Genomic DNA, 26,396 nt, shown 5'->3' on the forward strand with positions numbered 1-26,396 from the left:
TGTTCAAACTTAGGGTGCTGGGCAGCAAAGCAACCTGCTTGTCTCCCTGGTAGGCAGCTGTGACCCTACCAGCCATGAGCTGAGAATCAAACATCCCTCACGCCCACCCCACCGCACGCCCCATTAGCACATGGGAGCCAGAGCCAAAGCATCTCTTACAAGGATGCCCATATGCAGTATAGCAAATATGGAGGATTTCCTTCTACCATCTCTTTGAAGGCAAGTATTGTTATCACTGTTTTGCTTTGTTTTATTTGTATTGCTCGGTTCAATACTCTGTTTTGATAGGTTTTATGATATCCTGTATTTGGTTTGATTTTGCTATACTTAATTGTAAGAAATGTACAACTATTGTGAAGATAATGAGATATACTATGGTGCCTTTTACTGTTATCCTGGTAATCTGCAGTGAAGTTCTGCACCAATTTCACTGCACTGTCTTGATTGGCTTTATTCTATTGTATTTTACTACCTTCAAAATGAAAACAAAAATCTATACTGTTATTGTTTTTGGGTTTGTTGTTGTTTATGTCTTTTGCTTTTTGTTTTTCTTTTCTGTGTCTTTTATTTTTCTTAAATGAAAAAAATAATGACTTCTATCAATCCCCAATACCCCCCCAAAAATTCTAATTAGATGTATCTGAGTCTGTATTCTGGAAAGACACTGTATTGCCATGGCTTGCGGAAACACAGAAGGGTTAGATGCTGTGTGTCCAAACCTCAGTGGGCTAATAATTAATTTTAGAAAATGAGAAATGTGTGGGAAACAGTTAAATTATCCACATGACATATTAGATTTATGGAAGCCTGAAAAGGTTCCATAGAGATGTGAGTCAGATAGATGTTAAAGAAAGTGAAAGATCTCTTAACTGAAAAAAAAAAAAGAAATGATATTATATGGTTACTAGATTCAAGTATAACTCCACAGCCTTTGTTATTTGGGACACTTCTCTCTATTCTATTTCCGAAATTTCAAAACTATTTCCTGTGTACTTAGTTTTTAGGAAGATTATCAGACAAACCTATCTGTAGGAACATTTGAACCCTCTATGTTTAACATTTGGATTAAATTAAATTAAGAACAAATTATAATATTTAAAGTTATTTAATGAAGTGAAAGACTTTGAGCATCCTAAACGTTTTTATTACTGTCTTCACTGACTGCAGTTATATGCTTTTAAGGGTGTGGATCTAATGAAGATTGTTCAATGTGTACATTGACCAGTTAGTTTCACTTCATTTTATGGCCATTGTTTGCAGGACAAATGTCTTATTAAAAAGTACTCTTAATTTCAAGGACCTTAAATGACGGGTACAAATGGCTCAATGAACAAGAGTTATTACTGTTACAGAGAGGTCCAAGTATTAGGATGTGAAAAGAGAATGTAGTCCATAATGATAGAAACAGAATCCAGGGGGAAAAAAAAGAAAACCATAAGGAATTTAAAAGCTTTAGTCTACACTTTCATGTATTAAAGATCTCTAATATTATCTCGAGCCTGAAGTTCTATGAATTGTATTTGTTCTTGAATAATGGGCTAGCTTTCTGTGTCTTAAAACTCCTTGGGGTATTCAAAGAGGATGTCATTAACCTAGAAGGAGAAGCAGTTAGCCATCCACAGTTACCTAAATACATCATTTTAATGAATCCCTCTTTACGTCCAGCGTGCTTAAGAAAGTCTGCTTATTAGATGTAGTAATTAAACTAGAAATCTGACTTGTTCTCCTTTCCCTTCTGCAAACCTGCATAGGCCTTATGTTGACAAATGGTATAGGCCTACTTTTCACACAGCTCCCAGTGACCCTTACCTCCTCACATTCATGCCTTTGTGTAACCCTCTTTCCTGAGTATGGATGGGACTTGTGATTTGCATCTAAATAATAGAATACAATAAAGACAATGTAATGTCACGTACAGTTTTAATGAAACAAGCTGTCATGTTGTACACCATCCTATGGAGAGGCCCATGTGGCAAAGCGAAGTGCAGCTTCTGGCTCACAACCGGCAAAGAACTGATTTCTTTGGACAGCTGTGTGGATTTTTGAAACAGAATTCTTCCCCAGTTGAGCTCTGAGGTGATCCTTCAGGCCCACCTCCCATCTTGATTGCAGCCTTTTGAGAGATGGTGAAATAGAGGAGGAAGCTAAATCATGTCTAGATGCTGGATTCATGAAAACTCTGTAATGATAAGCATGTAGTTTTAATCAATTTTGTGGTAATTTATTGTATAGCACTAGATAGTGAATGCACTTCTTGTTATTGGTTGTGAGTTGAAAGCTTTTCTTTTGAGTTTTGGGTATGCCGTACTGGGCTTCATAACCATTTTTAGATGGAGGCAAAAACAACAACAACTACAAAAATCAAAAGCAAAAACAAAAAAACAACTCAGGCCTCTACATACTTTTCTAAAGAGCAGGAAATTATCTTAGAAACTTCTCTTCCATCAAGTTTTAGTTTTATGCTCCTAGTGTCCTACCTCCAGGGATAAGTTACAGATCGAAGCAGTATTGCAGCTGAGGCCAGTCTAGTAAGAGGAGCTCAGCTGTAGGAGTCTGAGAATAAAGACAAGTCCTGAATTGTGAAATTGATAAAATGTCTACATTTTAAAGTGTTTCTTCTGTGACTTTAGTGAGCTTTTACTATTTCTACACTGGCAGACACCCAAAGCCTTAGCCATAGAACAAAGGGAATATTGAGCATAGTTTGGCTCATTTATAAATTAGTAACTGTAAACTGGAGCTTTTGTAACAAACTGAGAAAAAGTTATGTTATTTGGAATAAAATATCTATTTGGTTAGTCTCAAAAAATTTAGTAGTAAAAAGTACAGTGAAAATTAAAGCTGAATGTGGTAGACACATGGCTTTATTGTAACATTTGTGTAAAGCTTTCTAGCTAGTACTTTTCACTAAGAAGGCTGAAACAGATTATAGGTTTTTATTTCTATGCCTGAGAGTTTTTTTATTCTTCTTTTTTTTCCCTCTCAATTTCTCTCCTGAGAGAAAATTGAGTATATGACAGGGAAGACGAGCATGAAAACTCTCATAATCCAGGCTTGTGTTCTCAGAAGATTATCCTTGATATACAAAGCTCCTCGCTGAATCTTTTCTGAAGTTTATTTGCCCATGTTTCTCCCAAACTGAAATACCTCTATTAATCACACTGAGCTTCTCCACACTGAGTCTGCAGCGCTCTTCAAGATTAGAACTTTTTAAATTAAAAATTCTCAACTATATATACAATATTTAAAAAATAGTAAATCTACCACTAGCCAATATCATATACATTGACAATTGAGTCTTATTTTGTTTCCTGTTTTAGGATCACTAGTGGGATTTAGGGAAGAAGGAAGGGCTGACTTAGAAATTTATCAAAGGATTGAGATTCTTCAGGAATTTAAGGCTGGGGAAAATTCATTCTTTGTTCCTTGTTTCATTTACTCAGTGAATATCTGAGCCACTTCTGTATTCTGAACCTGGGTTCTTGACTCTTGACTATCATTTCAAAAAAATTTCTTCTGTTGACCAGGAATCTGTAACAGGGGAGTATAAGAGTAAATGGTCAGTAATAATGGAGCATAGGAGAAGTTATAACAGGGATAAATTCAGGGATATCTAACCTTGTATGTAGTGAAAAACTTATGGGTCATAAAAACAATTGAAGGAAAATCAAAGAACCTTACAAATGAACCACCTGGCTGTGAAGCCTCTACCAACACTTTTTACCCAAGGCAGAATACATGTTCTGTCTCAGCTTCAATCTGAAAGAAGTATACATAGGTTCAGGAGCTAAAGCAGAAGTGGAGTGATTGAGGGGAGGCTTTTTCTTACCTATCAGAATGTCATCCTTTATGTCATTATTTCTTTCCATAGCTTCATAATTTAATTTTTGTCTTAAAAATAAAATGAACATTTAATTAGGTGAATTTTGATGCTATAAAACCTATAAAAGAAAGTATCATCCACTCCATTAATATTTGTGAAACACTAATCATACACTGGTACTTACACTAGCAAAGAAGCAAGATATATCATATAGTTGGATAATACTAAATTTTTACAACAATGATAAATAAGTGGCTATATCGTGTGTTGAAGTTTTTGGATGTGTTTATTTAGCTGGACCAAATCAAGAGGACAAAAGAGAAGCCAACAAACATTTTGTAGCATACACAGATCTTCAGTTATTCAAATAAACCATAACTTTTGTACTACTTTTCAGAGATTTTTCAGAAGTAATTAAAGTTGCTAATGAGTTGATTTTCAGTTATGGAGATTATTCTTAGTAGGTCAGACTTTTGCATATGAACCCTTAAAAAGATACTGAACTGTTAGTGGTGAAAGAGATTCCCAAAAATAGCTCTCCTTTTGCTGGATACGCTTTGCCTGCCTGCCTGCCTTCCTGCCTGCCCTGGAGATCTTTGAAATTCTTAGCTAGTCAACACAATCATGTAAACAGATTGCTTGTAGTAAATCCCTCCTCACCCACTTCTCTGTATATGCAGATGTCTCTCAGTGTCCTTGGGGAATTGGTTCTCAGAATTTCCTGCTGATACCAAGGTCTGCAGATCCTCAAGTTCCTTATTATAAAATAGTGAAGTACTTGCATATAACATGTCCACATCCTCTCCTATACTTAAAATTATCTCTAGGATGTTTGTAGTCCTAAGAACAATGTAAGTGCTATGTAAATAATTGTCATGTTGTATTGTTTTGGGAATAATGATGAAAATATATGGAGTACAGGAGACTATCATCTATTTATATATCTGTCTATCCTCAGTTGCTTCCTAATTGATACACTGAAATCTTAAAAACACTAGAAGCTTTAACATGTATCTTATGCTCAGAGCAACTCTCAGTGCTTGTAAAATTAAGAGGATATTATTCATAAATCTACACAAAAATCACCTGAGTATATTTCATGAAGCCTGCCTTTGCCTAGCATCTTTGGTTAAATTGTGAAGGGCATCTCGCCACCGGGTGAATTGCCCAGGGTGATTCCACTGCTCATACTTGCAGCTTTTCCTGGCTCTGTGCTCAAACGATGATCTTTCCAACTGGCTGGATGGGAACTAGCATGTGCCAAGCTCTGCTGGAGCGTTTTAAAACAACTTTGAATATAACGTAATTAAGTAGGGATGACTGAAGACTTAATGCTTTTACTGACTAGAGTCAAGTCTATGCCAAACCCAGAAACTTTATCTTTGTATTTTTAGAGAGGAGAAAATAAAATTTATGGAAAATTTTGGACTATTCTATCATCCTTTCAATTGTATAAAATATAGATAATTCTACAAAATTATTTTATATTCAATTTTTATAACTTTTCTTATTACTGATTATGAATTAGTATATATTCAAAAAGAGCAAGAGGTGAGGAGCTGGGACTGATTAAAACCACTGATATTCTACCAGAGATAACTATAGCTGTGAGGATATTTCTTGAAGGAATTTTCCTATGCATACAAATTATGCTTTCCCTATTTCACAATATATTGTAGGCAACTGACCTCTGAAAATGACGGTATTTATCTTGGTTCATTTGCCAAACAGTTTCTGAGAGTTTCAGCCAACAGAGAGTCTGGCTGACACTGTTGGAGTTATAAGCTCAAAAACCCAAAATGTGCTGTACTTATTATAACTTGTTCTCTTCCTGTAAAGCTGGTGTAATTGCCAGGTAAGTTGCAACCTTGTAACATACCCACCATGTAACCCCCTCCCTGGTTCCTATAACTGCTTGTTTGCCTCCCTGGTTCCTTTTATGGGGACAAACTGATCCTAAGACCCTGACCCCTCCCTTTCAGGCTTGCTACTTTATAATTCCCTGCAGCCCTTGGCACAGACACCACTTCCCTGGCTGCTTTTCTGGGACAGTGCTGCTGCTGAGCTTAGCTAATAAAGATCTTCTTTTTAATTTTTGAAGTCCATCATTTTTCTGCCCGTATCAGTTGGAAGACAGGATTTTTTTTTTTGCTATCCCTTTCTGTCAAAGACTCAGTATTTCTAGCAGTGTTTCTAGAGTTCTCCAGAAAGCTCCATGCTTTGAAGTGTTTTTAATGGGCAGCTCCTGTCTTTATTTTGTTCCATTTGAGTAGATTCAGCCCTAAAGATCATCCTTTCCAGCCTTTGGCATGGTTGTGACATCTGAATGTTGCCCTTCTCTAATTTTCTCATTTTCCCTTATTTGGGCTTTCAGTTCTAATCCTTTATAAACAAGTTCCTAAAATAAACTCTATTAGGGCCACTGGACTAAGACATTTCTTGACAGAGATAAATCCATGTGCTCTCTTAACATATTATGAATGCTTTCCTGTGACCTTATAAGACCTACATTTTATTTTTTATCTGCTTTATTAAAGATTAATTTAAATACAGTATTTAAGTGTGCAATTTGATGTAATTAAACAAACACAGCTATGCAATTATTACCACACTCAAAACATTTCCATATACCCTCAAATTCCCACGTGTCCCTGGTATAGTCATGCTTTCTCTCCACCCATCCCCTTGGAACTATTGGTCTTGTAAAATTTCATGTATGTGGACATGCACACAGTATACTGTCTCTTGTGTTTGATTTTTTTCATTTAACATGATACTTTTGAGATTAATCTGTAGTGCTGTTTATATCATGTTTATTCTTTTCCTTTAAGAAGTAATACTCCATTCTATAAACAGATCACAGTTTGCTTTTCATTCACCAGTTGTAGGACATATAGGATGTTTCCAATTTCTAGCTAATAAAATTCTATAAACATTGGAATACAAGTCTTTTGTGGACATATGTTTTCATTTACTTTAGGTAAGTACTAAGAAAGCAGAATTTGGATCTTCTGGTAATTATTTAGAATTTAAGTCGCCGACAAACTATTTTCCAAAAGGGACTGTACCACTTTTGTTTTCACTAGCAATTTATGAGTTTTTTAGTTCTTTCACATTCTTGCCAACACTGAATATTGTTAGTCTATATAATTTGTTTATTCTAGATGGCGTAAAGAAGTATATAATGAAGGTTTAAATTTGCATTTTTCTAGTGACTTTTGATGTTGAGCATCTATGCTCGTGCTTATTTGTCATTCATATATCTGCTTTGGTAAAATATCTATAAAATATATTGTTCATTTTTCATGGAGCTATTTATTTTCTGATTAACTATATAATTATTTTGAAATCATTTTTATTATATATGTCAGACAAATGTTTTATCCCCCTGTGTAGTTTGAATTTGAATTTTCTTGGTATTGTCTTTGAAGAGCAAAATTTAAGTTTTGACCTAGATAATATCTATTCTATATAGTATACCTTTTCATGAACAGCTGATAATGTATTATCACAGTAACTTTGTTCATAATTTTACTGCTCTATCACACTGTTCTGCTATTTTCATATTTAAATTTTGTATGATTTAATTATATCAATTTACTCAGGAATATTCTATGAAAATTCAGAGTTGCTAAGATTTTGTCTGATATAAAATTAATATTCTTAATTCAGCGGATTTTATATTTTAAATCTTTTGGGAGGTATATTAAAAAAAATCTTTAAATCACTTGAGACTTCTTTAAAGGTACAGCACAGCTTGTCGTCCTCCCTCATTCCATCCATTTTATCCAGAGATCTTGGCCACTAAATAACATGATTATTCTAAAAAAAAAACTATTTTAAACATGTTGAAACCATCTGTTTTATGTAGCCATGTTCACTTGATCATATGTGTTAATTTATTTAAATGACAATAAATGACTAAAAGATTACAAGTTCATAGAACAGGAGAGAGGATAATATCAGGCAAGTATCCATCAAGCTCTTCTTCTTTTTATATGGAAATCATATAGAGAAATGGTAGCTAGTTAGCTACTCCATATAACTCCATGTTTTATAGTGATGAGAAATCAGTTCATGTCCCAGCAAAATCCCACAACCTAAGAATTAGCAAATGGTATGACTATTTGTACTTATTTTCAGAATGCTCATAGCTAACTATATAGGCTCATCAAGCAGAAAAATGGAGATAGTTATCCCTAGAAAATTGATTCTCCTTTGGGGACAGAATCTTAGATATTTTATTTTCAATGTTCCTTTTGTGGAAAAAATAGCTTTTAATCATGATGGTGAAGGTCCCCTCCCAGCTTCCATCAGTGTCTGCTTAATTTATTAGGATTCAGGTTAAGTATTAACAAATGCCCAAAGATCATAAGGTTTTTTTTTGCGGAAAGTCCCTTCCTTAAAATAAAAAATCATGAATGTATAAGAAGCAGAAGCATTATAAGGAATAAAAAATGTATCTAAAAAGATCTTTGAGGAATATTCTAAACTGAGTAGTGAAAAATACTAATTTAGACAATAAAATGAAGATGGAATAAAATAGATACATTCAGATGGCAGTAAGGGAGGGGAGAACTTGCAAAAGTTAAAAAAAACTCTAAAATTTAAAAGGTAAGGAATAGTAGGATAATAAAGTAAAAGGAATAGTTCAAAAGCAATACAAATAGATAGGAGATTAAAACTGTCATGGAAATTTTGGAATTTTGAAATTATACTAATTAGATTGTAGAGAGAAAAGTTAAAACACGGAGAAAGAAGTTACTATAGATCTAACATAAAATATTTTCCAGAACCAAAAACTTAAGTCTTAAAAGAAAGGACTGATATAATGAAAGTAAAAAGCCAATATTATACTACATTATTATCAAATGTTAATAACTTACACATAATGATATCTTTATGCTTCCAAAAAAGGGAACACAGTTCACACACAAAAGATCTGGATGGAACAATATTTGTTACCACAAAACTGTAAGCCAACAACAGTGGAACAATGGTGACAATATTTACAGTGACTGTGATTTCTGACTATCCATCCAGAATATAATAAAGGTATTTCAAGCATGAAAAATTAAAAACTTTAGTGCAAAGTTTCTTAAAAAATTAATAGAGGGATGTCAGGGGTTTAGCTCAGCGGCACAAGCATCTGCCTAGCAAGTGTAAGATCCTAAGTGTGATCCCTGGTATAATAAAAGAAAAAAAAGTTAATGGAGGATATACTTCAGCAAAATATGAAATGCACTAAGAAATAAAAGACATAAGACATAATTTTCATTAAAAATCCTTAGCAGCATCTAAGCATATCAATAAAGACAAAGTCCAGGATTACTAAGTGCAGAAGGGTTAAAAACCAAGCAGTTGAGATTAGAGAAGTAGGCACTCAGAGGCTCCAAAAAGAAAACCATAGGAGAAGGCAGGCAAGCTGATGCATGGGGCTATATAAATGTGTGCTTCTATATATTACTCAAGTGTGCTTTGTATTACCCTTATATAGACATGACAATATAAACAGTAGCTTTTATATAATGTGGGCTAAGATTTATATGCCAATATATATTTAATTTAAATTTTATTTACTATATATAAGTATATTTATGGGAAGTGTGGAGGTAGATAGGTAGGTAGGATGTGAGATTATGGTAGTATATGAGAGATAAATATGAATTATTTAGATAATATCTAAGATTGAGAATTAAAAAACAATGATATAAGCACATTTAAAATTATGGAGGAAAATACTAAGAGAAATAATTAAAAAGAAGTAAAAGTCATTGATTCTTGGTAGTCGAGATCTGTAGTAGAGAGGAATGAGGCACCTTTTATAACTTTCCATTACAAAACATTCATTACAACAATAATTTTGTGTCTGAATTACTTTGAAAAGTTGATTTAAAATCCAGGAATGGAATTAAAATATATATGTCCTATAATTGTTATTAATTTTTAGCTAACTTAAAGAAAGATTACTTACATAAAAACAAAATCTTTTGAGTAAATTAAATGTTACTTAAATCAACATTATCAAAACTCATCCTAAAGCAGAATTTCTTCAATATATTCCTATTTAACATATCATTTTCATAATGTACAGTAAGTCATGCATTCTACTATGAGATTCTAAACCAAGACATTTGATTTAATAGTTAGCTTTGGACTAGATTTCTGTAATTTTGCTTATGGTATAGAGTTTTAGATTTTTTTCTGCCCTTCGAGTGTGACATATAGTAACATTTAGTTTGCATAGTTCACATAGTGTATGAACTAAATCCAAATCACTGAAAATTATCTCATGACAGGAAGCATACCGTGTAAGTTTGAACTTACTGAATTACATAAACAAGTTGTATTAATGTCTTCTTAGATATGGAGTGAAACAGGTGTAAAAACGCCATGTGTAGACATGATGATGGAGCAGGTTCTATTAACCTTTTCAACAAGACATTTGGGATAGGCAGTTAATCCATGAAACCATCAGCTAGAAAAAGATATCACCATCTTTACTGCTTTATTGAAGAACTGTCTAAAATGATGTATCTGGGTATACATTCGGGTGTTAAAAAGGAAAAATAAGACATCCTTTGAAAATTAAAGTAGAAATGTCTTACTTTTATTCATGTAAAGTGGCATAATAGTCCCTTTGATGGGGCTGTTTACTATGTCTATTGTAGATGGATATTAATTCTAAACTAGATATTCCACTATGAAAGAATGTAGGAACTCTGGGAATCTGCAAAGCTAGCTACTTATAACTGCGCACAATAGTTAGTATTTGAAACCATTTATTAGAAATTATAAATGATCGAGGCTTTGTATCTGAGCCAAAGAAAATTATGATTTTTATGCCCTTTTTTTTTTTTACTTCAAGGCTTCATTAGATCATATTTACTTAAAAGTTCGATATCAAAAGATATCCATCCTATTCTGAAACATTTTCCTTTAAATTTTGACACAGCAATTGTGCCATGATACAAAGATAAAGGAAAAATTAAACACTATAAGTACATTCACTATAATTATAAAGATTGAGAAGATGCTTGTAAATGAAAAGGAAAATGTTTCTTGAAAGCGAAAGAAAACATTTTGTTGAAGTAAAAGAAAAAAATAGGAAAAATCTAAAAGCAATCTGAAAAAAAGGTTGGGGGACAATGTTGAAAATCCAAAAATAATGACAAGAGCTGTGCAATTTAGAAGACTAAATAAAATGTCTTTTAAATTTTTGATTGCACTCTGGAGTCTGATCTTCACTTTTCTGTGTTATCAATACATATAATATTACATGTTTCTCCAATTTAATGCATGGCATTATAAAGCAAAGAACAATTCAATAGTTAGAAGATATAGAATAATGCGGTTGCTTTAATTTGGAGTTGTTGAAGTTGAGCTAGAGATGCACTGTATAGATTTCCTCCCCCAGGCAAGTTTTTTTTTTTTTTTTTCATGTAAAAGCAAGATTCAGGGTCATTTTTTAGTTTCTGAAACCTGCCTGTTGTTTCTGTCAACTGACTGTTACTATTTGCACATTTACTGAACTCAGGAGTTGGCTTGCTTAAGCATCAAGACATATGGAGCCACCAAATTCCCCTAAGAACTTTTATCAGTTTATACTGGTGATTTTCAAAGCAAATGAGGAACGTGTCCTATGAGTTGAGAAGTAAGCATCTGGAGCCATAAATGGGCAGTCGTTAATGAACAAGATCAATATTCAGGTAAAACTGCTTTCCCAGTTTGGTCAAGGAATTAAAAGAGGGACATAAGGAAATGAATAAAATGCTTGTTTTCTGAAATATTTTGTTTTGATAATGTAGCCAGTTTTCAAAGATCATGATTAATTTATTCTAAAAGGTTTGGATGATCTGTAGGACAGAGTTCTGTGATTCTAAAACTTTACTTTTTCTATGTTGGTGGATAGTTGAATAAGAAAACTGTAACTAGAATTCACTTCAATCTTTGCTATACTTTTTACTCTTTCCTCGGTGCCTATGGACAGACTTGGGGTTCCAGTGGAACATTTGTTTAAACTGATTGTCTCTTATTACCTCCTTGTTCACTCTAAGATCCCCTAAAAGAATTAATAAATTTTAGCACAATAGAAAAATATCGTCAGTACAACTATTTCCTTTTCTTCCTTTTTCATTTTTTCCTCATCCCTCTTTGCATGATTTTTATTCATATCAAATATAAAGGGATATTAATAAGATAGTATATAGGTCTAATAATACTGAGACTGAAAGGTTTAATATGTAAAGTGAATTGGTAATAATACATCTGTGCTAGTAAGCTTTTCATTGTATAAGAAATGTTAGATAAATCAATTTATTAAGAGAAGTTTACTTTGGCTTTCATTTTTGAGAATTTAAATTTGTGATCAATGGACCCCATTGCTTTGACCCTGTGGCAAGACAGCACATCATAGAAATATGTGCTAGAGCAAAACCATTCATTTCATGGTCATGGAAGGAAAAAAGGAAGTGACTGGCATTCCACAATCCCTTCAACATCATGCCCTTTAAGACCTAAAAACCCACAGATGGTCCCATCTCTTAAAGGTTTCTTTGCCTATCAGTAGTCATACTGACACTAAGCCTTAATTTATGTGCCTTTGGGAAGCATTCAAAATCCAAGCCATAATGGTATTTACACATACTCTTTGATATTTCCAACTTACAGTAAAGTTATCTGGAATGTCCATAAAACTAATAATATTCATTTAACTGTTTCTTGCATTTATTGTCTCAACAAGTTTGTTTTTTAAAGCAGTTTCAATATTTTTCTGCACATTTCCCAGTAACCCTAACTTTACTAATACACAATTATAGAAAGCATGATTTCTTTAAAACACAATATTAATATTTTGGCAATATTGAAAAATAACAGAATGTCAAAAGATATGCTAACATGGTGTGTAAAAAAGTTCATTCCATAATCTGTCTATTTTCTGAAAGCCAAGATCATAGAAGAAAGGGAGAATTAAGAAGACAGCATGTTATTGCATCCCTTAGTGTTTAATGAATAATTTTCTGGCTTCAGGTTGGACTGGTACCGCTTTTGTGTTATAAAGTTCAAGTGGGTGAGCTCTATTCTAAATTTCTGGGAGACGTACGTTATAATATTAGTTTTATGTTATCTTGTGCTAACAGAGAACATGATTGTTGGGGATGAATGAACTCTATTATCCTGAACCTTTCAAGTAAAAAATGTTTTTTGAAAGAAGTATGGGTAAGTATTGCTTTTCAAAATATTCCTTTGGGCCCAGACACTGACAAGAAGCATATTTTTAGAGAGGATGAGTTTCTGAATACTGATTTTACTTGAAATTGTTTGGTTTACTAGCATTTATTCATATTTTTTGAAGAATAAGAATCGAAGTTATATTCTTGCCTATTTCCAGAGTCACCATTTAAACCAGTGAGAACAGTTTTTGGCAAATTTAGATCATCCTTCAAAGTGACCCACAAGCAAAAAGCATTTTACTATTTATTTCAGTAGAACATATTTTCTCCCATCTTTATTTTACCTGAGTTGCTCTTCCAGTGAAATTTTACCACAGTTTTTACTTTTTAAAGAAAAGTTGGCCTGATCATTTAAGCAGAATTATGTTTAATCAAAACTAGCTTTGATCTTTATGAGAAAAAGGCTTTTGAACCAAAACTTAGGTGCTAAAGCTTTATGTTGAAATTCTAAACAAAATCAATATTTGCAAGTAACTGTTATTACAAGAAAAACCTATGGCATTTCAGGTTGAAGTACCTCAGAATTACACAAAGACAAAACATTGGTAACTATAATAACACTAATATTTATATATGGTCAAAATATAATACACCATAACCAAGTTTTTAATTTATTAGGAGACCTTTTCTGCCACAGCCTTCAATACCACCTTTTTCATGTCTGAATCGTGTAAGAATGGTGCCATTTTTTTCTTAAACAGCCAGTGAAATGTCACTGGTAAATCACTACCTTCATCTCCTCAAATAACTCAAAGCATGCCTGTCAAAATGTAGGAAGGAATTCACATGATTGCAAATAGGCTTATCTTCACCCATCTCAGGAAATAGTGGGTGAGTACTGCCGAGTAGACAAGCATAGCAAACTAATTTCAACCCAAGAGAAGGGTCAGATTTTACCAAATTGAACATGTGGCTTGGACATGACAATAGCTCTTCAGATTCTATATTGCAGAGGTGATATCTTTTAATTTTCTAATAGTGAATACAGAGATAAACTGAGTTGCTTACGATCTGCAAAACATTCTTTCTTATGACCAAACATACATGTTCCTTGGAAATCTTGGCATACTTTCTATTTTGAAAAATGAATAGTGTTATTTGGATTCTCTGGGTTGTTTTCTGATTATTCATTGTCTTTCTTCCTAAGACATAACAAAAGCAGGCAGGAATGGTGCTGTATCTAATTCTTTGCACTATATGCTAATTCTCTTCAAGCCAGAATGTTGTTAACCACGCAGCAAAGCATGTATCTCTTGTTTGCTTTTACTTTTGCATAATTTTCCTGTTAAAGATACAAGTGAATCTCAGAGTGGACTTACACATCTCTTTGGAATAGTCACTAATAACTTCTCCATTGGTAAATATGCCTTTTCATCTGTATGAGAAGCCAAAAACAATTAGTACTCTTGTCGAATTCACATTATAGCAAATGATTTAAGCATATGGCCAAATATTTCCTTTATGCCAAATTCTACACACTAGGTTTCACTTCTATAATCAATAAAGAAATCAGTTACACTGACAAGGAAAATTCAATAAGAAAATCCTTTACTATATAACTGTAATTGTAGATGAATGATTTCTTTTATAAAAGAAAAAAGCAGAAATATAAATAGAAAGTTTTATAGATCATTCAACAGAACATGAAATAGTTATGCAAATAAAAATATCTGTATTTTCATTATTTCTTATAGAGATATTCACAAGGGATAAATCTGAACATCTTTTTTTCTGACTAAGTCATTGTGATATGTCATCATAGTAATGCTTATACAGGAAAGGAAAAGCATTGTAAATATGTTGAATAGAGTAATAATTTAAAAACTGGATGCTCTTCCTCCAACACATTGATTCAATCATTAAAGCTCCCATCTGTGAGCTGGTTAAGGAAATATTGAACTGTGCTGCCCCCAATGTCTTTGGCACAGTAGAAACTGTATTTTCACTATCTAGGGCACCTGTCTAATGACCTGATTACTAGTATCTGCTTCAGTTGAATTTTTCTTGAACATAGCCGGATGTTGTTGACTTCTCATGAAGGACAGAGAACTGATTGCTAGAGAGTGGGTTACATTACATTAATTTTATTACTCTTCCAATACTGTTTTTTACACTTATATATAATGCAAAAATATCTTACAATTCTGTACTTTCATAGGAATCTAAATTGTGAATATAAAAACAATTGTTTTATTTATATAATAGTTTACACAATATTTGAGATTATTTGACATGTTAAAGCACAAAATTTTGCAGTGTTAAATCCTAGTGACTTAACCTTAGTATTCTTTTAAGTGAAGAGAATTAATTCTCCTATTTGCTTAAATTTTCTCAATGCCTTTAACCTTTCAATTACTTTAATGCTTGATCATTTCACAGACTCTCAAAAATGCTTTCTTCAGAGAGGAGAAAAATCTGGTGGGGACTAAGAGCAAAACAGTTGGATACTAATTCCACAGATGCTTGTGGGCAAATCTTATTTAAAAATGCTGTGATTTCAAGCTCATTATAAATTGGGTGTTAAAAATGAGGTACATATAAAATAGTTAATCATAACTTTTCAGATTTGTAGTATTTTAAAAATTGTAAGATTATAAAACTATTCTGCCAAGTGTGTTAGCTGATTCACACTTTTGACATTTATTTTTCTAAGCACCAAACTTCATTCATGTTTGTTCTCTTCTTAGGAGAGTTTGGATTAATGTCAACATAACTAATTGCTTGATAGAGAAATTTATTGTAGAATCCATTGACACAATCTATGGTGCTGGTGAATTTATTGAGTTGTGAGGTTTGCATTTTCTTTTCTTGGTGATAAAGTCCATGGTTTTTGTTAATTGTTCTAAAGAGTTCAAATCCAAAAGAGTTTACAACTCCTATTCTTTGCCAGTAGAAGAGTGTGGTGATGACAGTGATAAGCCACATCCATTAGTCCATATTCAGTGAAAAAGTTTGAAAATAAGCACTTTATGAAAGTTTATTATCTCTTAACTTATACCTCGTACAGTCAAACATGTTGTTTGTATCCAGAATTATGCATTCTCTCAACTTTTGCAATTTCTTTTTGTCTTCAAATAGCTCCATCAAATCTCACATAGATTATAGAATTTGCTTCCAAATGGATCTCTGCCTAGGCCCAGGACAGTGATTTTTCTAAATGTACAAATCTGATTAAATCACCTCTCCTACTGTTGAAAACCTCTATGCCTTCCATCTGTTTTCTAAAAGAAATGTTACCAAGTGGCACAAATGCAAAAGTTCTCATAACATAATGTGTGACATAAAGAATGAAGAACACCATATGCTTTCATTCTCTTTCTGTTATTACTTTAGTGAATTAATTTCTGGCAAAAGAATGGCTTATATTTCATTTTATCTTTACTTCTAAGTGCCAATTCAATATGGACAGAGATGAAAAAATATTTGTCAAGTGGGCAATAGCCCAAAATCCAACCTGAACAACTAGGATAAGAGTGTGCACTATTACAGCTTTCCTGATGAAGTGATGTTTATTTCGGATTTTAAGGCGGTACCATGTGAAAAGAAGAGTGTCCCAAGAAGAAGAAATAGTATGTAGCACTATTTTAGTCTTTTTCCTGGCAAATATCTCTGTGAAAATAAACTGTATGTTTTTGAGGTTGGAACAATCTCATAAATATTCAGTATATTCTTACAGAGTTTTGATTGTTTGTGTGAACTGAATAAAAATTACGGCAAAATGTTACCCTCCTGATAGTTACAGAACGTTACTTTGCAGTACCTACCATTAAAGTTGGAGGTTACTGCCTCCTGTTTTGACCCCGTGGAATAGTTTCTGAACTAGACTTTGAATGGTTTATGACATTTTCATATGAAGAGATGGTTGAAAAGCCATTCTTAAGTTAGAATGTTAGTCATTCCAACAAGCAAAAACAGTGAGTATTTAGAGGATGTGCTCAAATGAGCAGTGACATCCAGGAGGGTAAGGGGTAACTGAGAGTGAAATATTAACATATTTCATAATTTCAAGAAGTGAGTATGAGATGAATTATAGAAAATAGCATCAACCACCCTTTAAAAGAAGACTTTAAAAGGATAAAAGTAAAATGTTGATGTATATTGAGGGAGATCTAGAGTAAAATATTATTATTATCATTATTATTATTATCTATGAAGGACAGTTTAAAGGAAATTCATAGGCTCAAAAGAATGGTCTAATAGATGGGAAAAGACTGAAGATGAAGCTGTGATACTTTCTGTGGAAAACACCTCTGACTAGATAATGTAGTGTGTGATCTAGAACACAAATGGATGAATTTGCTCTTGCAAGAAATAGGGCAGTTCTTCCCTTGGATCAGGGAAATCAGAGTTGAAGCCCACAGAGTAAGGAAAGATTGTGGATTTGATGGAGGATGTGCAAGTCCTATGATGGAATTTTAGAGGAATGTGAGGTATTCAATCAATGTCTATTTTTTAATTCTTAGCTCAGTGGTGACTGCTCTCACGTACAGTTCCCAGTGACAAAATTCTCTGGGGAAGAGCTAGTTGACAAGCCTCCTAATGCTATGTAGCTCCTGCCATACACAATGACATCCCAAACCTTTCACCTTAATTCAGTCATGCACATATCCCCTGGATTATTTCAGCAACCTTCTAGTTATTCTCCTTTGCTGTAGTCTTTACTAACCTGTTCTCCATACTGCAACCAGAATGATTTTTATAAAGCATATCTTATTCAATCATTTTATTCTCCAAAATCATTAGAAACTCTCTAATCTCTATAAATTTAGATTCAAATTCTCTAGCATGGTACAAGGATCCTTTGTTGTTCAACTTTTATATTTCATTTACCACCTTTTTTTCTGTGGCATGTGAAAATCAGGCTGATGTACATTCAGTTCCTCCAGTGTTCCATGCTGTACTGTGATTCTGTGTACTTGCCATGTTCTTCCCTCTTAACCATGGCAGGTATCTCCTTATCGGTAGCTTGCACTGTTCACTCAGGATCAACTCAAATACCTGTGTTATCTTTTAGGGAGTACTTTCTTTGTCCCTCCTGGAGTGGTAAGAAATATCTCCTTTGTGTTCACTATTACTTTGTCTCAGTTTTGTTATAATAATTTATTTTGATCTGCAAAAGGCAGAGATTGGATTCTGTTTCTTCTGCTTATCTTTTTATCTAACATTAATGCTCAGGAAATAACTTCAATCAATGCATAAACCACAGAATAAGAGAAATTTAGGTTCTGATGTTTTTTAATATAGGCATAGGGGATACTGTTGAACATGATAATAAATATACCAGGATGTTCATGAGAAGACAAATGATAAAGATGACAAAAAATAAGCTGTTGAATTTGAATAATCAGAGCCTTTGGAGTGAATGGAAAGAAATGTAGAAGAGTACATTGTATAGTAGGCCCAGGACACATAGACATGATACTGCGGGGAGGTCACAGTTCTATGGTGTCCTTTCCACTCATCTTCATTTGCATTTTTACTTCACACTTGGCAAATTTTCATTTATGTTGTTAGCTTAATATTGCCTTAGCTCTGGCCAAAGCCATTTTTATTTTACTGATGAAATACATAAGATTTTTAATTTTTTCTGATTCACAAAGTAAAATGTCTCTTTTGAGAAACTAAATTCTGTTTTTCATTTTTATTCACACAGGTACCAGTAACCCATTTATGCTATAACAAAGTTTTTTTAAATTTTTATTTACATAGTTTTCAAAATGGGACATTATGATTCTATTAAAATGTACTTAACTGTAAAATTATATAAATAATATTTATTTTAGGAGAAGCTATCCAATGGGGAGGTGCTATATGTTATTGGTTTTAAAAGTCATTTTTCTTATTATCTCCTAAGAGCAAAACCATTTTTTTTCAAAGAAAATTTTCTGAAGTGTATCAGATAACTGAAGAGAGAAAGGCACAATAAACCTGATAAAGGTGGAAATACTATAGGCTAGAACATGCTATTAAACATTGACTCTATTCTTTAAACACAAGTCTATAAGGATCCATAGAACTCTGAAGAACAGTCTGAATAAAGCTCTACTCTACAACAATTCTACTTTGAATTATGATACAATATATTTCCAGATTTCTTTTGTTAATCAGCACCACATAGCTATGCTACAAAGCTAAACTATTTATCTACTACAATTTTAAGACAAAGGAGGATAGGTCAAGGTTAAAAATGGAACTGAAGTTTCCATGATTGGAGCCACAAAGTTAAAAATCTATACAATGCAAAGTGCCTTAAAGACAGATTTTTTCATTGTTTCTTAAAGTTCTTGTGGAACTTGTCTGGTGAAACATTTTACATGAAAGATAAAATGTGAGATGCTGAAAAATCTACTAGATGCCAGTTGTGATGCCGTTTAAAAAGAGGGGAGAATATTGAACATAGGAGAGCTATTTAAGGCTGTTAGATATTAGGTGATTCATTTACACATTTTTTCCTGTGTCATGAGAAACAGGAAAAGATGAAAAAATTGTGTTTTTCAATATGGCTATTTCTTTATGAATTTTTTGCAATAGGAAATAGTATATTCTAACTTGGCAAAATTGATAAGTGGTAACACTGTCATGATTCCAAAGTTTACTTTTGGAAGACTACTGAACAACTGAGCTCTACAATTTGAGAAATTACTTATACAACCATCAGGTGTCTATAGAGACGTTAGATTTACTCAGCCTGTTAGATGCAAGGAATGAAATTCTTTTCTGGGTTAGTTGATAATTGGAATTTTCTGCCTCTGTCATGTTTAATCTTTCTCATGTGAACACTGTCTTTATTATGTTTTAGCCAGTGATAATTCACTTTTTATAGTTTTTTATAGTTTCTTAGAAAATCTTGTTTTCTGAATTCTAATAGTTGTGCATGAGAGAGAAAGAGAGAGACAGAGAGAGAGAGAGAGAGAGAGAGAGAGAGAGAGAGAGAGAGAAAGAGATGGAAAGCGAGAGAGGTGTAGGTGATGTGTGGTCAGTGAATCATTGAACTCTGAGTGATTGATTGGATTTGCAGTTTGGCCAGATTCATTCATAAACTCCTACTTCATGTCTTTCTCTACCAATTACAAGGGAGGTAGACTTGCTGAGCATGATGGTGCTTATCTATAATCTCACCACTTGGGAGGCTGAGAAAAAAGGATTGCCATGAGCTAGAGGTCAGCCTGAACTACGTAGTAAGACCCTGTCTTAAAACAACAGCAATAGCAGCAAAACATTTTTAAAAGGATTGAAGAAATATTGCTTAACTTTTTAAATCCTTTCGCCTCCAAGAGCAACCAGTTTATCCATCAATAGAGGCTACAAAATGTTGCTTAGGAAAAGTCTTTTTAAAAAGGACAGATTTTGTTGACCTGTTTCTCTATCCACTGACTCTTAAACTCATGTCCTTCCTCCTCATGGAATGTAAATACTACATCAAGGAATCCATTGGCCTATGTCATCATGGGAGTAAAAGCTAGATACTTTTGGCTAAACAGAGAGAGCATATGATGATAAAACACTCTACAAGAGCTTTACAAGACTAGGAACTTCTACTCTTGTATCTTTTATTGTGTGAAACCAGTTAGATTATTTCTGTATAAGTATTTGCTAGTTGACTTTTCTGTTAATTGTAGCAGAATGCACCTTTAAAACAGAGAAGGGCTCAATTGGGCTGAATACTAGTCAGATATCAACTTTTAGAAAAGTATAACTTTTAAGTGCTTACACATTTCACATTTAACATAAAAGGCTCATATTTCATAGAGTATTTTCATTCAATCTAAATAATATTTGTTAAGTCTCAAACATATTTCTCCTTGAATGGCTGCAAATCAGGTGCAAATAGTTATTGCATAGCTAACATAAATTATACTTGAGGAATGGAAGGAAAACATTCTTCAATTCTGGACTTTTTTTTTGGACTCGCCATGCAGGTGCTTATGCCACTGAGCTAAATTCCCAGCCTGGAAAGGAAACATTCTTGTAAACAACAATTTACATTCTTAAAGATGTTTGTAGTTATCTTACCCTGGGCATAATTCTAGACTTACCCTTACATATCCGAGGCTCCAGATAGCTACCCAATTTGATTCATTTGTGATAATATTTATATATCCATATTGTATAATATTGGGATAATATCAATGAGAGCTAGAAAGTGTGGCTTTTTGTCATCACCTAGGATGTAAATTTGATGGGGTCAAGACATTCTTGTCGAATTAATCTTGCAAACACATTGGTGATTGGATTGTAGAGACTATAAGTAGATACACATTAAAGATTACAATTGTAGTCTGCAGATATATCAAATGATGTTATGAATAACAGTAAATAGAATTAATATGCCTTGTGTGCCCTCTGCACAATCCTGGGAATTTTCAGCATAAATGGTTGAAACAAGATTAAAGAATTATGTCTGTCATGACATGAAGACAGGAAAAAACACGTGCGCAGTAGTAGAGTTTGTGAAGCAGACTCTTTTTGGAAACTTCAAACTTCAGAAATAGCTGTACATTTCCTGGATAATGTTTCACATGGAGAAGTGTAGTCTTGTGCTGAAGAAGGAATTGACAGAAACTCACATTGACAGGGATTGGAATGAGTTTCCTGTGTGAGAACGGACTCCACAAGAGCAGCCATGAGTTTGCTGGGTACATTTCACAAGGAGCAAGAAAGAAGCTAGTCTTGGATAGGATGGAAATTTGTTTCAAAGGAAAAAGTGAGCTCACACTCAAACCTCCAAGCTTATGTCATACATTTACTTGGACTTGCTGACTCTCAGGAACTTCATTACCTTGGATTATCTTTTCTGTTCTCCTGACTTTTAGCCATGGATATTTTCTAGTACTTATTATGGAAATCCAGATTTGGAATTCCAGTGTTCACCAGAGGGATCTCTTGTTGTAAAAGGGATTTTCTTTACTTATCACCAATTTATTGATTATAATTCACTGGCCAAAGTACAATTTAGGAGAATAGATGTTTGAAATTCTTTACAAATAAAATCAGTTTTTCCAGTCAGAGGGAAATGTATGGGCTTTCTTGATCAACTGAGCATGCTTATTTGCAGATAAAGAGAAGGTTGCTTGAATGTTAAAAGGATAACTCTGGGAATTCATGGAGAAATAAGATCATTGAAAATAAATGATTATAGAAGTCAATGCAAAAACCATGTGAAAGTGAGAGTAATATTTATTACGGATAAATATTTATTATGGATAAATATTTTCCTAATGGCAGGAGACTTTTATATTCTGAAAATGAGACTTTTATTATTTTACATTATTCCAGTTAAGTGGCATCAATTTTATGAAGTTGAAGTAAAGAATTAAGAAGGCATCTGAGAGCATGAAGATCTCAGGAATGACAGATCTTGGTGCAGCTGGAGAAGAGGTTAAACTGGGAATGTATGTGTTTCTCTCATAACAGAACAACTTGCTCAGATGCTGGTGAAACTCAGAACTGAGAAAAGCAGAGTTGGGGTGGGTCATTTAAGTGTCACAGGTTTTTCATGGTCCCTTGGGGCACAGGCTTAGAAAAAAGCCTGTGAGATAACCAAATTCTGAAACTTGTGAGTAGGGAAATAATGGAAGACTTTCCTTTAGAAATTGGAAACTGCAAGCTGAAAATATATCTTAAAAATGATTACAGTTATAGAAATAGCAAGATCAAATGTGACTTGGTGTTCTGGTGGAGAAATACTGGAAGACTGGGGTAAATGGAGACTATAAGGAGATAGATATTAAAGATTACAAATTAGAGTCTAGAGCCAAATCCCCTGAACAGGCACAGTCTCATGTGGACATGTTATAACACAAGTTATGAAGTAGATTGCTCATACACAGGAGAGAGGAGGCTTCAGAACAGAGACTTCTTTCTAATTCACACTGAATTCAGGACAAAAAGAAACAAGCCTTACTGATCTAGTGCCATTAGGAAAATATTTATCTGTAATCCATTGCACTTGAGTGGAACAATTCTGTATGAAGTGATCATCATCTCTCATGGGCACTGATACCAACAGAAAGGAGAAACAGCTTAGTTTGGATTTATAATAGAATTATGCTCAAATTACAGACTGCTAAACTGATTATGCTAGAGCTGAGATTTGGTTGTGTTTCCAAATCTTATGGGTGTTATTATATGTGTTTTGACAGTTTCTAGGAGCTCTGAACAGACTGTGCTCAGTTTAGAGAAGTTCATCACAACTTCAGATAGACACATGCAAGGCCGCAATCACCCCAAGCTACAGTTTCTTGAGAAGAGAGCCAGGAACTGAGGTGTGACCCTTCAAACTGAATCGTAGGTCCATAGCAAGAATGTTTATTCAGCTATCCTTGATTTGTGTTGACCACTAGTCTATGTTTTAATCATCAAGATCCTCATTCCCTGGAGTTTATGTTCTACTGGGATGTGAGAAAAAACACATTACAGATAAAGTAAAAGGAGATATATGCTGTTGGTGGGGGTAGATAAAAGGGATTAAGATGCCAGAGTACTGAAGATTATGGGTAGGTTCAAGTAGAAAGTGACATTCACATGATGGCTTATAAAAGCAAGAATGTCAGCTTTCTAGGAAAGGTCTTGTATGAAGTCAGCCTTCTGGATAGATGTGCCTTGGTTATTAGCAAAACATGAGAAATCACCATTCTCAGGCTAGAAGATAGAGGGAGACAATAATAGGAAATAAAACCAGAAAGTCATTAAGGAGTATTGAGATAACCATTTTTGAAATTACAAGATGCATGAGGTATTTGAGTGAGGTTGTAATATGATTTGACATCTGTAGAAAGGATGATCCTTGAGTCTATGAAGCACAAGGGACAAAGAAGCAAAGTAGAGGAATGGAAGTTCTGTGTAGTATAGTAGCCGCAGGGTGGTGGGAAGTGACTATATTTGAGATTTTATCGATTACATTTGAGATTATAACCAGAGTGATGGATATATTGACTTTCAGTGTGAGAGAAAGACAAGAATAAAGCTTGTTGGTATTAGTAATTGGAAAGATGGGATGGTCACCCACCCGGACAGGGAAGGATATGTGTGAAGCAAGTGTGGAGTAGGAGGAAGATTTAAAAATTTCAGTTATGAAAATGTTATATAGTAGCTGTTGTTGCTTGTTTCTAACACATACTCACCTTGTGGAAATAAGGCAAAGAAATTTTCCTTGGTCAAATTTTAATTTCCATGTGGGAACAAAGGAAACATTAGAAAAAGTGGGAGGATTTGAGATACCCTAGGATAGGATATATTTAGTCTAGTTTGTTAGGATGATATTGTGTCTTTTGGCTTCTTGCATTATCTCTCAGTCACGATAACTTCACTTACTAGTATGATTTGATTGAAAATTTAAATGGAAATAAAGCAAAGAAACGATTTAGCGATCTGGAAACTTAAGGAAAACTTGAGAAGCAAATTAATAATTTCTTTAAAGAAACATTTCTGACATTTGGTGGGACTAGACTGTACATCTTGTTGGTCCCAGGAATATGGCTGTAATTAGAACATCAACCTTGCACAATTCTGGAAAGGGTTTTATGATGTGACACTCATATCCCTGCATAATAAGAGCAGGAGGACCTCTGACATATTTTTAAAAGCATTCAGCTGAATAAAAGTGCCAACTAAAAGAATATCAGTGGCACAGATTGAACTCTACAATGAAAAATTTGAATGAATGTGTAATGAGAGCTGAAGACGCCTTGCGTTTCATATTCCCTAATAAGAACACAGAGAAATCAAATTTGGGTCATAACACAAATGAGAAGATTTATTTATGGGAATGGCAAAGATAATACAACCCTTAGTATCATCATAAATGTCTTTTTGGTAATATCACAGAAGTAATGACATTCCATGCGTTAGTATGGCAAAGTAAGCTGGGAGAACTTGCAATAATCCTTGGAAGGCTGAGAAGGAAGCAAAAATAACACATCAAGGAAAGAGGTTTTGGTGAGTGGTTTAGAGAGATTTATTCTCATACCTTCTTTCACCGTATAAAACCAGGGTTAGGAAAGATAACATAGAATTTTGCCTGAATCACTTAGGCATAATAGTCAGATCCCAACCCTACATCCATGCACACCCTATTGAGCTATTGCTATGCCTTTAATATTAGTCAGAAATTCAAATAATGCAAAGGGATAAGAGGTTTAAAAATCTATACACATTAGAATAGTCTGCATAGAATAGTCTATACACATTAGAATTAGAATCTATACACATTAGAATAGTAGAGAAATTGCACTTTTCTTAATTGCACAGTGCAGAATGTATAAATATGTTAATATATCTTGGGTTTTTTTTTTGAGATAATAAGCACATTTTGAACCAGAAACACACAAGATCCCAAATTAGCCACATTAAAACAAAAACACTTTCAATTTTGAAGCAGATTTTGAATTTTGAATCTCTTGTTAAATATATAAGGATCAATATGTTTCTTCTTAAATCTTCTAGTATGATTTTTTTTCTATCATTTTTTGGAGCACTAATACTTCTAATTTTAGCCACAGGGCTCTTGCTAGCAAAGTTTAAAGAGGCACACATAAAAGATTTCCAAATGTTCTTGAAACTTTAATATTAAATACATCTGAGTGCTACACAAGTCATTAGCCATAGTTAAATATGGCCCACATGATAGCTGTAGCCTATTCCTTAGAAGACTCAAAACTCCTTATAAATAAATGTAGGATTATTTTCATTCCAAAGACTGAAGCTGGAAATAGCACTCCACAGGTAGTCTGTCACTTACTAGTTTGTACATTTGATTGTATAAAAATAACCTTGTGTGGATGAAGATCAATGGTTTTCTTGAAGGAAAAACATAGGGACTCAATAACTAATTAGCTTTTGTCTCTCTGTTTCTGTAATTGCAAACCATGCTGGAATCAACTTTTTGAAAGTGTGAAATAGCTATTACTGTATATGGATTGCTTCTACCACCACACTCTATTTTTACATGTAAGATATTTTTCTTCTATGGACCCAGTTCAGCCAAAAATTTATATAAGAATTTTCCTTCATGTCCAAAATATAAATATAACTACTTTCTCTGGATGAAACTAGCATTTTTTAAGAGGAATACAAAGAAAGATTTTAGATTAGTTGTTTAAATGTTAGACATAAGAACTATGAACCTTTTATTTTCAAAATAAAATGTTGCCAAACCCAATCTTCATTCTAAAATAAGAAGCTTATAATTACTTAATTGTTGATCTAAAAAATGGAAAAACACAATATATATGTGTATCAAATTAAATGTATTGGAATGGTCATGCAAGTGTAATCATTCAATGATTAAATCTGGTTTCACCTCAAGTAACAAAAATAGCTGAGTATAAATTACATAGTGA

Source organism: Cavia porcellus, unplaced genomic scaffold (assembly GCF_034190915.1).
Source record: "Cavia porcellus strain 051 isolate PalLab524CR breed Dunkin Hartley unplaced genomic scaffold, mCavPor4.1 scaffold_20, whole genome shotgun sequence".
In the NCBI taxonomy this organism is placed as follows: Eukaryota; Metazoa; Chordata; class Mammalia; order Rodentia; family Caviidae; genus Cavia; species Cavia porcellus.